The sequence below is a fragment of the Palaemon carinicauda genome, chromosome 29, assembly GCF_036898095.1.
Source record: "Palaemon carinicauda isolate YSFRI2023 chromosome 29, ASM3689809v2, whole genome shotgun sequence".
NCBI lineage: Eukaryota > Metazoa > Arthropoda > Malacostraca > Decapoda > Palaemonidae > Palaemon > Palaemon carinicauda.
Window position 1 is genome coordinate 78,021,711 of NC_090753.1, and position 11,114 is coordinate 78,032,824.

Below are 11,114 nucleotides of genomic sequence, written 5' to 3' on the forward strand. Positions count from 1 at the left end.
CTTTCATTTTTCTTTCGTTCATATACATTTACAAATGTAACGTTTTCTACGCAGCAGTCTCTCTCTCGCTCTCTCTCTCTCTCTCTCTCTCTCTCTCTCTCTCTCTCTCTCTGTCTTTGTTGATGTCCTTGCGTGAGAACTCAGACCGGTTGTGGGATTTGCATGCAGATTTGCATGCAGAGATTTGTGTAGCGAACTTGCTTTATAGTTAATCCTTTGCCAACCTTACTGGATCCCCCGTCTGGGGCCAGTGTTTTCAGTTCTCCTTACGCAGTATACTGTAGGCATTACTTATTTATTACTAGCTAAGCTACAACAGTAGTTGGAAAAGCATGATGCTACAATCCCAAGTGCTCCAACAGAGAAAAATAGTCATTAGGGAAAAGAAATAAGGAACCAGATAAAACAGTGTGCTTGAGTATACCCTCAAGCAAGAGAAGTCTGATCCAAGACAGTGGTAGACCATGGTACAGAGGCTATGGCACTACACGAGACTTGAGAACTATGGTTGGATTTTGGAGTATCTTCTTAAAAAAGCTGCTTACCATAGCTAAAGAGTTAATTTTACCTATACCAAGAGGAAAGTAGCTACTGAACAATTACAGTGCAAGGGGGTTGCAACTTCCCTTCCTCCCTCCCCCCTCCCCCCTCCCCCCCTCCCCCCTTGGCTTCTCTTACTTTATATCCTTCTCCCTTACCTCTGTTCTTGCAACCTCATTTATCTATAACTTTATTTGCATAAGAGCACTAAATGGCCCCACTGGTCCCGGCGCCCTTTGATATAGACCAGATTCATAAATTCAAATCCACTATAGCTTGTTCAAAGCAATATAGACTCTCTCTCTCTCTCTCTCTCTCTCTCTCTCTCTCTCTCTCTCTAGAACATTAATAGGTTTCTACAGAACATTAATAGGTTTCTCTCTCTCTCTCTCTCTCTCTCTCTCTCTCTCTCGTATGAAGAAAAACATTGATGTTTTTGCAGACCCACTATTTACCGCTATCTTCGGCGAAGTGATGCAAGGTATGTGGCTGCAGATACGCTTCAGTCATTTCCTTATTTTTAGAATATTGTTATGATTGCTGTATATTTTCCAAAGAAATTTTCCTTGATATATTTTCCACATTCTGGATATCATAAGCCATTTTTCTTTTAGTGTTATTTCATTGTAAATGTTATTTTTGTCGACTAAGCGTGGTGTTCGAAGGATATGACTGTGTATTGTACCACACGTGTGTCATAGACTGTAATGTTATTATTTTTTTTTATGTAGCAACGTAGCTGTTGGGTACTGAGAGAGAGAGGTGAGGTGAATATAAGCGACTTTATTCAACGAGATAATGACCTTATATACAAACAGTTGAGGGCAACAATGACTTAAAGATTCTAACAATGTGAAAAATGCGATGGCAAGCTTAAACAGGTTGTTCTATTATCAGTGCGGGGGGAGCGAGAGATATTGCACCTGTTAGGAGTGACAGAGACGAGTTGAATGCTACTAAATTTATTTGGACGGAGCATGAGTATATATGCAACTCCCTCCAGTCAAGAACGGCACAGAAATTCAAAACACAATGATGCAAGAACATACAGGCATAAACAGGTTATCAGTCTGAGGGGGGGGGGGGTGATAGCGACAATGTATGTATATATATATATATATATATATATATTATATATATATATATATACATATATATTTATATATGTATATAGGCTATATATATATTTATGTATATACATATATGTATGTGTGTGTACACACATATATGTATATAAATATTTTATATATATATATATATATATATATATATATATATAATATATATATATATATATATATATATATATATATATATAGGGGTAAGGGGTATACCGGTACAGTGTACAAAAAAAAAGGAATAGTAATACAGTGTATGAGCGTGTATGAAACACGTGCTGTACAGGATTTACGTAGGATGTTTACATTTTCAGCAATGACTCTTTCATCACTCCTGTTTCCCAGTGAAGGGTAATGTTTTAACATTACAGGCAGTTGTTGACATCATTCTTCAACATCTCGGGTATTTTTCTCCCTTGTTTATAAGGAAATGTTTGTTTCAAGGGTCGCAAAAACAAAAGGAGTGACGGGGGAGGGGGGATTTGCTTATATATATATACTGTATATATGTATATATATATATATATATATATATATATATATATATATATATATATATATATATATATATATATAAAGGCCCCCATGAATGGCATAGACAAGGAACAGTGGTATTGCCCTATCAAGCAGCACAATGCCCTGCAGACTGACCATATATACATATGATCAGTGCCCAAGACCCCTCTCCACCCAACTTTGGACCAGGGAGGGCCAAACAATGGCTTCTGATGACTGGGGAGATTGATCTGTTAGCTCCCCCTAACCCACCCCCCATCCTTAGCTCACAGGGATGGTGAGGTTGAAGCAACCAAAAAAGCTAACGAGTCTGAGTGGGGCTCGAACCCCAGTCTGGCAATCACCAGTCATGGACGTTAGCAAATAGGCCACCACAGCTAGGTGACTATTCTCAGTAAGAGATGTACAGTTGGACACAGGAATTCATGGCACACCTCCCTATGAAGAAATACATCCTATCACACCCTTACTTCGCGGCGAGTAACCAAACGGTTAACGTAGGGAGAGATGGCACAGGTGATGGGTTGTGCTAGATGCAGTCACTGGCCGCGGAGTAAGGGTGTAACAGGGTGCAATTCTTGATCGAGGTGTGCGATGGATTCCTGTGTCTAACTGTACATTTCACGATTTTTTTTTCCTTTTTTCTTAAAGGTTTATTGTGTTTCCACGCAATGAATAACATTACTTAAGCAAGCTAGTCATTCATTGCTGGGTTTATTGATATCGTTGAAATATAAGTTGAAACAAAATTATTATTATTATTATTATTATTATTATTATTATTATTATTATTATTATTATTATCTGATGGAACATTCATTTAATTCAACTTGAAATATAGGTAATTGTGTTAGTTTGAGAGGTAGAAGGGCTAAGAATTGTTCTGTCTACGAGGTTGTCCTGTATAGGTGGGCGATTTTCTACCTCGACAAGGTTCTCCTCTGTATAGTTGGGTGCATTGTTACCTCGTCGAGGTCTCTTCTGTAGTCTCTCGTGCTCTGTTACCTCGACGAGGTCGTCCTTTGTATTGTTGGATAGATTATTTCCTCGAGAAGGTCACCTCTGCATTATTGGGTGCATTGTTACCTCGTCGAGGTCTCTTCTGTAGAGTCATGTGCTCTGTTACCTCGACGAGGTCGTCCTTTGTATTGTTGGATAGATTATTTCCTCGAGAAGGTCCACCTCTGCATTGTTGGGTGCATTGTTACCTCGTCGAGGTCTCTTCTGTAGAGTCATGTGCTCTGTTACCTCGACGAGGTCGTCCTTTGTATTGTTGGGTAGACTTTTTCCTTGAGGAGGTCCACCTTTGCATTGTTGGGTACATTGTTACCTCGTCGAGGTCTCTTCTGTAGAGTCATGTGCTCTGTTACCTCGACGAGGTCGTCCTTTTGTATTGTTGGGTAGACTTTTTCCTCGAGGAGGTCCACCTCTGCATTATTGGGTGCATTGTTACCTCGTCGAGGTCTCTTCTGTAGAGTCATGTGCTCTGTTACCTCGACGAGGTCGTCCTTTGTATTGTTGGGTTGACTTTTTCCTCGAGGAGGTCCACCTTTGCTTTGCTGGGTACATTGTTACCTCGTCGAGGTCTTTTCTGCAGAGTCATGTGCTCTGGTACCTCAACGAGGTCATCCTTTATATTGTTGGGTTGAGTTTTTCCCCGAGGAGGTCCACCTTTGCATTATTGGGTGCTTTGTTACCTCGTCGAGGTCTCTTCTGTAGAGTCATGTGCTCTGTTACCTCAACGAGGTCGTCCTTTGTATTGTTGGGTAGACTTTTTCCTCGAGGAGGTCCACCTTTGCATTGCTGGGTACATTGTTACCTCGTCGAGGTCTTTTCTGTAGAGTCATGTGCTCTGGTACCTCGACAAGGTCATCCTTTGTATTGTTGGGTTGACTTTTTCCCCGAGGAGGTCCACCTCTGCATTATTGGGTGCTTTGTTACCTCGTCGAGGTCTCTTCTGTAGAGTCATGTGCTCTGTTACCTCGACGAGGTCGTCCTTTGTTTTGTTGGATAGATTATTTCCTCGAGGAGGTTCACCTCTGCATTGTTGGGTACATTGTTACCTCGTCAAGGTCTCTTCTGTAGAGTCATGTGCTCTGTTACCTCGACGAGGTCGTCCTTTTGTATTGTTGGGTTGACTTTTTCCCCGAAGAGGTCCACCTCTGCATTATTGGGTGCATTGTTACCTCGTCGAGGTCTCTTCTGTAGAGTCATGTGCTCTGTTACCTCGACGAGGTCGTCCTTTGTATTGTTGGGTTGACTTTTTCCTCGAGGAGGTCCACCTCTGTATTGTTGGGTACATTGTTACCTCGACGAGGTTGTTCCCTTTACAGTTTTGGTGCTTTATTACATAAAGGAGGTCATCCTCTTTATAGTTGAGTGCATTGTTACCTCGACGAGGTCGTTCTCTGTATTGTTGGGTGCTTTGTTACCTCGACGAGGTGGTCCTCTTTACAGTTTTGATGCTTTATTACATGGAGGTCGTCCTTTTTATAGTTGGGTGCTTTGTTACCTCGACGAGGTCGTCTTCTTTATAGTTGGGTGCTTTGTTACCACGACGAGGTTGTCCTCTGTATTGTTGGGTGCATTGTTACCTCGAGGAGTTTTTCCTCTTTATAGTTGGGTGCTTTGTTATCTCTACGAGGTCGTCCTCTTTATAGTTGGGTGCTTTGTTACCTCGAGGAGGTTTTCCTCTTTATAGTAGAATGTTTTGGTACCTGGCCGAGATTATCCTGTATATAGAGCGGATTACCTCTACGATTACCTCTATTGAGGGGACTTTTCAATGCCTCGACGAGGGGGTTCCCTTTAAGCGAGAGAGAGAGAGAGAGAGAGAGAGAGAGAGAGAGAGAGAGAGAGAGAGAGAGAGAGAGAAAAGTTTGCCTGTTTACGACTGAAGATCAGGGTTATTGGAGTTTTTCATATTTTACGATCTGTTGAAAATGCGAAAGTTTTCCACATTTGACGATCCCTTTATGTGAACGTGACCACGATTTTGAAAGTTAGCTAATTGACTCTCTCTCTCTCTCTCTCTCTCTCTCTCTCTCTCTCTCTCTCCTCTCTCTCTCTCTCTCTCTCTCTCTCTCTCTCTCTCTACCAGGGAAAGTATTCTAGTGCGGAAAGGAAATAAGAGTAAAATATGAGTAAATTGTATATGAGAGCTTAAAAAACGAATAGATTATATAAGAAGATTATATATATATATATATATATATATATATATATATATATATATATATATATATATATATATACATATATATATATATATATATATATATATATAAAATATTTCAAGCTAGGTAAAAATGTTGAAATAAATCAAGTCATACATAAACTAAGAACCAAAACTTATATTAACCTGTTCAATAGACAAGAATTTACAGGAAGTTTGAACTGCTGAAGTTCCATCGATTCAATGGAGTTATTCCTTGAACTGCAGCCAAATGTTCATTTCACAAATGCGCTGGGTGAATAATTACAATTGGAGCAGCTTTTTCAACGTTTACAGTCTCAGTTGTAAAATAAAAAAAATAAAATAATTAAAAAAAAAAAAAAAAAAACAGAATGAATGAACTTGGCTCATTCGAATTACGATTAATATTTGTCAATTTGAGTAGGGAAATGAATAAACTACAAGAGAGGTAATGAACAATTAGAATAAAATAATTTAAGAACAGTAACATTAAGATAGATCTGTCATATATAAACTATAAGAAAAGACCTATATCAGCCTGATCAATATGAAAATATTCGCTGCAATTTTGAACTTTTGAAGTTCCACCCATTGAATTACTTGATTAAAAAGACCATTCCAGAACTTGGTCACACCTGGAATAAAACTTCTAGAATACTGTGTAGTATTGAGTTTCATGATGGAAAAGGCAGGACTGTCAGAATTTTAAATACATTATTATTATTATTATTATTATTATTATTATTATTATTATTATTATTATTATTATTACTAGCCAAGCTACAACCCTAGTTGCGAAAGCAAGATGCTATAAGCCCAAGGGCTCCAATAGGGAAAAATAGCTCAGTGAGGAAAGGAAATAAGGAAATAAATAAATGATGAGAATAAATTAACAATAAATAATTCTAAAACAAGTAACAACGTCAAAACAGATATGTCCTATATAAACTATTAACAACGTCAAAAACAGATATGTCGTATATAAACTATAAGGAAAGACGTATGTCAGCCTGGTCAACATGAAAACATTTGCTCCAACTTTGAACTTTTGAAGTTCTACTGATTCAACTACCCTATTAGGAAGATCATTCCACAAATTGGTAACAGCTAGTAACTTCTAGAGTACTGTGTAACTTCTAGAGTACTGTGTAGTATTGAGCCTCATGATGGAGAAGGCCTGGCTTTTAGAATTAACTGCCTGCCTAGTATTACGAACAGGATAGAATTGTCCAGGGAGATCTGAATGTAAAGGATGGTCAGAGTTATGAAAAATCTTATGTAGTAAGGATGTAATGGTAAACATTAACAAAAACCCAGAATTTCTATCACTCGGAACATCAGGATAGTATAAACACCGACTCATTCAAATTATGATTACCATGTGGACAAGTCCAGGGACTTAATGAGTATGGTACGCTGTTTTCGGAGTATCATCATCATCATCATCATCATCTCCTCCTACGCCTATTGACGCAAAGTGCCTCAAGTCAGATTTCGCCAGTCGTCTCTGTCTTGAGCTTTTAAATCAATACTTCTCCATTCATCATCTCCCACGTCATACTCCTCAGCCATGTAGGCCTGGGTCTTCCAACTCTCCCAGTGCCTTATGGAGCCCAGTTGAAATTTTGATGAACTAATCTCTCTTGGGGAGTGCGATGAGTATGAGATTAAGTTATGTGACGAAGGAGGGAGAAGGTTGTGACTCAAAGGCAGGAAGCAATCAACTGAGTGGTATATTAAAGAACACACTCCTTTATATAACAAAACCTCAAGGCAACAGGAAAATACATGTTCGAGGAAATGACAATGTTACAGAGGAAAACAGCAGACATGAATTTTCATGTTTGTTTTAGTGCGAGGGAAGAGCGAAGATACAAGCATAATATATACAAAAGGAATTGTGTACAATTGTGTGACACGGTTGGTACAGTTATTTCCCTTTAAAGAGATGCTGCATACAGTCTCCCCTACCATAGAAATTTCATAAATTCCTCAAACTACCTGGTTGCTCGCCTGCTCATGGTAGAAAGGGCGCTAGTCTCCCCTACCATAGAAATTCCATAAATTCCTCAAACTACCTGGTTGCTCGCCTGCTCATGGTAGAAAGGGCGCTAGTCTCCCCTACCATAGAAATTCCATAAATTCCTCAAACTACCTGGTTGCTCGCCTGCTCATGGTAGAAAGGGCGCTAGTCTCCCCTACCATAGAAATTTCATAAATTCCTCAAACTACCTGGTTGCTCGCCTGCTCATGGTAGAAAGGGCGCTAGTCTCCCCTACCATAGAAATTCCATAAATTCCTCAAACTACCTGGTTGCTCGCCTGCTCATGGTAGAAAGGGCGCTAGTCTCCCCTACCATAGAAATTCCATAAATTCCTCAAACTACCTGGTTGCTCGCCTGCTCATGGTAGAAAGGGCGCTAGTTTGTAGGTTGTAGGTTGGCCAGGGCACCAGCCACCCGTTGAGATACTACCGCTAGAGAGTTATGGGGTCTTTTGACTGGCCAGATAGTACTACATTGGATCCTTCTCTCTGGTTACGGTTCATTTTCCCTTTGCCTACATACACACTGAATAGTCTGGCATATTCTTTACATATTCTCCTCTATCCTCATACACCTGACAACACAGATTACCAAACAATTCTTCATCACCCAAGGGGTTACTGCACTGTAATTGTTCAGTGCCACTTTCCTCTTGGTAAGGGTAGAAGAGACTCTTTAGCTATGGTAAGCAGCTCTTCTAGGAGAAGGACACTCCAAAATCAAACCACTGTTCTCTAGTCTTGGGTAGTGCCATAGCCTCTGTACCATGGCCTTTCACTGTCTTGGGTTAGAGTTCTCTTGCTTGAGGGTACACTCGAGCACACTCTCCTATCTTATTTCTCTTCCTCTTGTTTTGTTAAAGTTTTTATAGTTTATATAGGAGATATTTATTGTTGTTACTCTTCTTAGAATATTTTATTTTCCTTTTTTCCTTTCCGCACTGAGCTATTTTCCCTGTTGGAGCCCCTGGGCTTATAGCATACTGCTTTTCCAACTAGGGTTGTAGCTTAGTAAGTAATAATAATAATAATAATACCATAGAAATTCCATAAATTCCTCAAACTACCTGGTTGCTCGCCTGCTCATGGTAGAAAGGGCGCTAGTCTCCCCTACCATAGAAATTCCATAAATTCCTCAAACTACCTGGTTGCTCGCCTGCTCATGGTAGAAAGGGCGCTAGTCTCCCCTACCATAGAAATTCCATAAATTCCTCAAACTACCTGGTTGCTCGCCTGCTCATGGTAGAAAGGGCGCTAGTCTCCCCTACCATAGAAATTCCATAAATTCCTCAAACTACCGGGTTGCTCGCCTGCTCATGGTAGAAAGGGCGCTAGTCTCCCCTACCATAGAAATTCCATAAATTCCTCAAACTACCTGGTTGCTCGCCTGCTCATGGTAGAAAGGGCGCTGTCGACGGAACTATGATCGAGTGATCCAGTATGATTTCCGGTTGGGTACCACGTTCTCCATACACAATGGGGGGAGGGGCGATGAACCTAAAACATCATAGATCTCTCTCTCTCTCTCTCTCTCTCTCTCTCTCTCTCTCTCTCTCTCTCTCTCTCTCTCTCTCTGCGTTCCAAATGTATTGTGCAATTTCCCTTATAAAATAAAGAGCAAGTCTCTCTCTCTCTCTCTCTCTCTCTCTCTCTCTCTCTCTCTCTCTCTGTATTTACACATACACATTATATATACATATATATATATATTTATATATATTTATATATAATATATATACAGTATATAAATATATGCATATATATATATATATATATATATATATATATATATATATATATATATATATATATATATATATATATATATATATATATATATATATCATGCTGAAAATGACAATCTCCCACAAATTGACCCAAACTGCCGTGTGACAGTTAGGAAAAGAGAAGGGGTAGGAAAGGTTGAATCTGTGTGCTCGCATTCTTGTATATCTATCTAAATATTTAGCCATCATTTTTTACCCTCCTTGGTCCTAGCTTGGGTGGAGAGGGTGCTTGGGCGGTGATCATATATATATATATATATATATATATATATATATATATATATATATATATATATATATATATATATATATATAAAATATATATATATATATATATATCTATATATGTATGTATATATATATAGATCTATATATATGTATATGTATATATATATATATATATATATATATATTTATATATATATATATATATATATATATATATATATATATATATATATATATATATATATATATATATATATATATATATATATATATGGTTAGTCTCTATGGCATTGTCCTGCTAGATACGGCAATGTCACTGTCCCTTGCCTGTGTCATTCATGAGCGGCTTTTAAACTTTCAAAACTACCATTATGTATGAAATTTCCTACGTTAACAGATGCCACAGTGTCCCATCTCAATGTGCCAACCTGAATTCATCTGATTAGCACTTGGTTCTGTCTCTCCCTTGATTGGCATTAGCCATTTCATGACGGTAATTGGAACAGGCGTTGTTTATTTCATCTTGGCTAGCGAGGGGAATGGATTAATAGCACAGCAATGCTCTTTTTCCTTCGTGTCGTGCATTATTGAGCGTGGAGCGTGGAATGTCAATGGAGCGTCGTGTGTTTTTTAAGAGCGTGGAGCGTGGAATGTCAATGAAGCGTCGTGTGTTTTTTAAGAGCGTGGAATGTCAATGGAGCGCCGTGTGCTTTTTAAGAGCGTGGAATGTCAATGGAGCGCCGTGTGCTTTTTAAGAGTGTGGAATGTCAATGAAGCGCCGTGTGTTTTTTAAGAGCGTGGAATGTCAATGGAGTGCCGTGTGCTTTTTAAGAGCGTGGAATGTCAATGGAGCGTCGTGTGTTTTTTAAGAGCGTGGAGCGTGGAATGTCAATGGAGCGTCGTGTGTTTTTTAAGAATGTGGAGCGTGGAATGTCAATGGAGCGCCGTGTGTTTTTTAAGAGCGTGGAGCGTGGAATGTCAATAGAGCGCTGTGTGTTTTTTAAGAGCGTGGAGCGTGGAATGTCAATGGAGCGCCGTGTGCTTTTTAAGAGCGTGGAATGTCAATGGAGCGCCGTGTGCTTTTTAAGAGCGTGGAATGTCAATGGAGCGCCGTGTGCTTTTTAAGAGCGTGGAATGTCAATGGAGCGCCGTGTGCTTTTTAAGAGCGTGGAATGTCAATGGAGCGCCGTGTGCTTTTTAAGAGCGTGGAATGTCAATGGAGCGCCGTGTGCTTTTTAAGAGCGTGGAATGTCAATGGAGCGCCGTTTGCTTTTTAAGAGCGTGGAATGTCAATGGAGCGCCGTGTGCTTTTTAAGAGCGTGGAATGTCAATGCCAGTGTGCTTTTTAAGAGCGTGGAATGTCAATGGAGCGCCGTGTGCTTTTTAAGAGCGTGGAATGTCAATGGAGCGCCATGTGCTTTTTAAGAGCGTGGAATGTCAATGGAGCGCCGTGTGCTTTTTAAGAGCGTGGAATGTCAATGGAGCGCCGTGTGCTTTTTAAGAGCGTGGAATGTCAATGGAGTGCCGTGTGCTTTTTAAGAGCGTGGAATGTCAATGGAGCGTCGTGTGTTTTTTAAGAGCGTGGAGCGTGGAATGTCAATGGAGCGTCGTGTGTTTTTTAAGAATGTGGAGCGTGGAATGTCAATGGAGCGCCGTGTGTTTTTTAAGAGCGTGGAGCGTGGAATG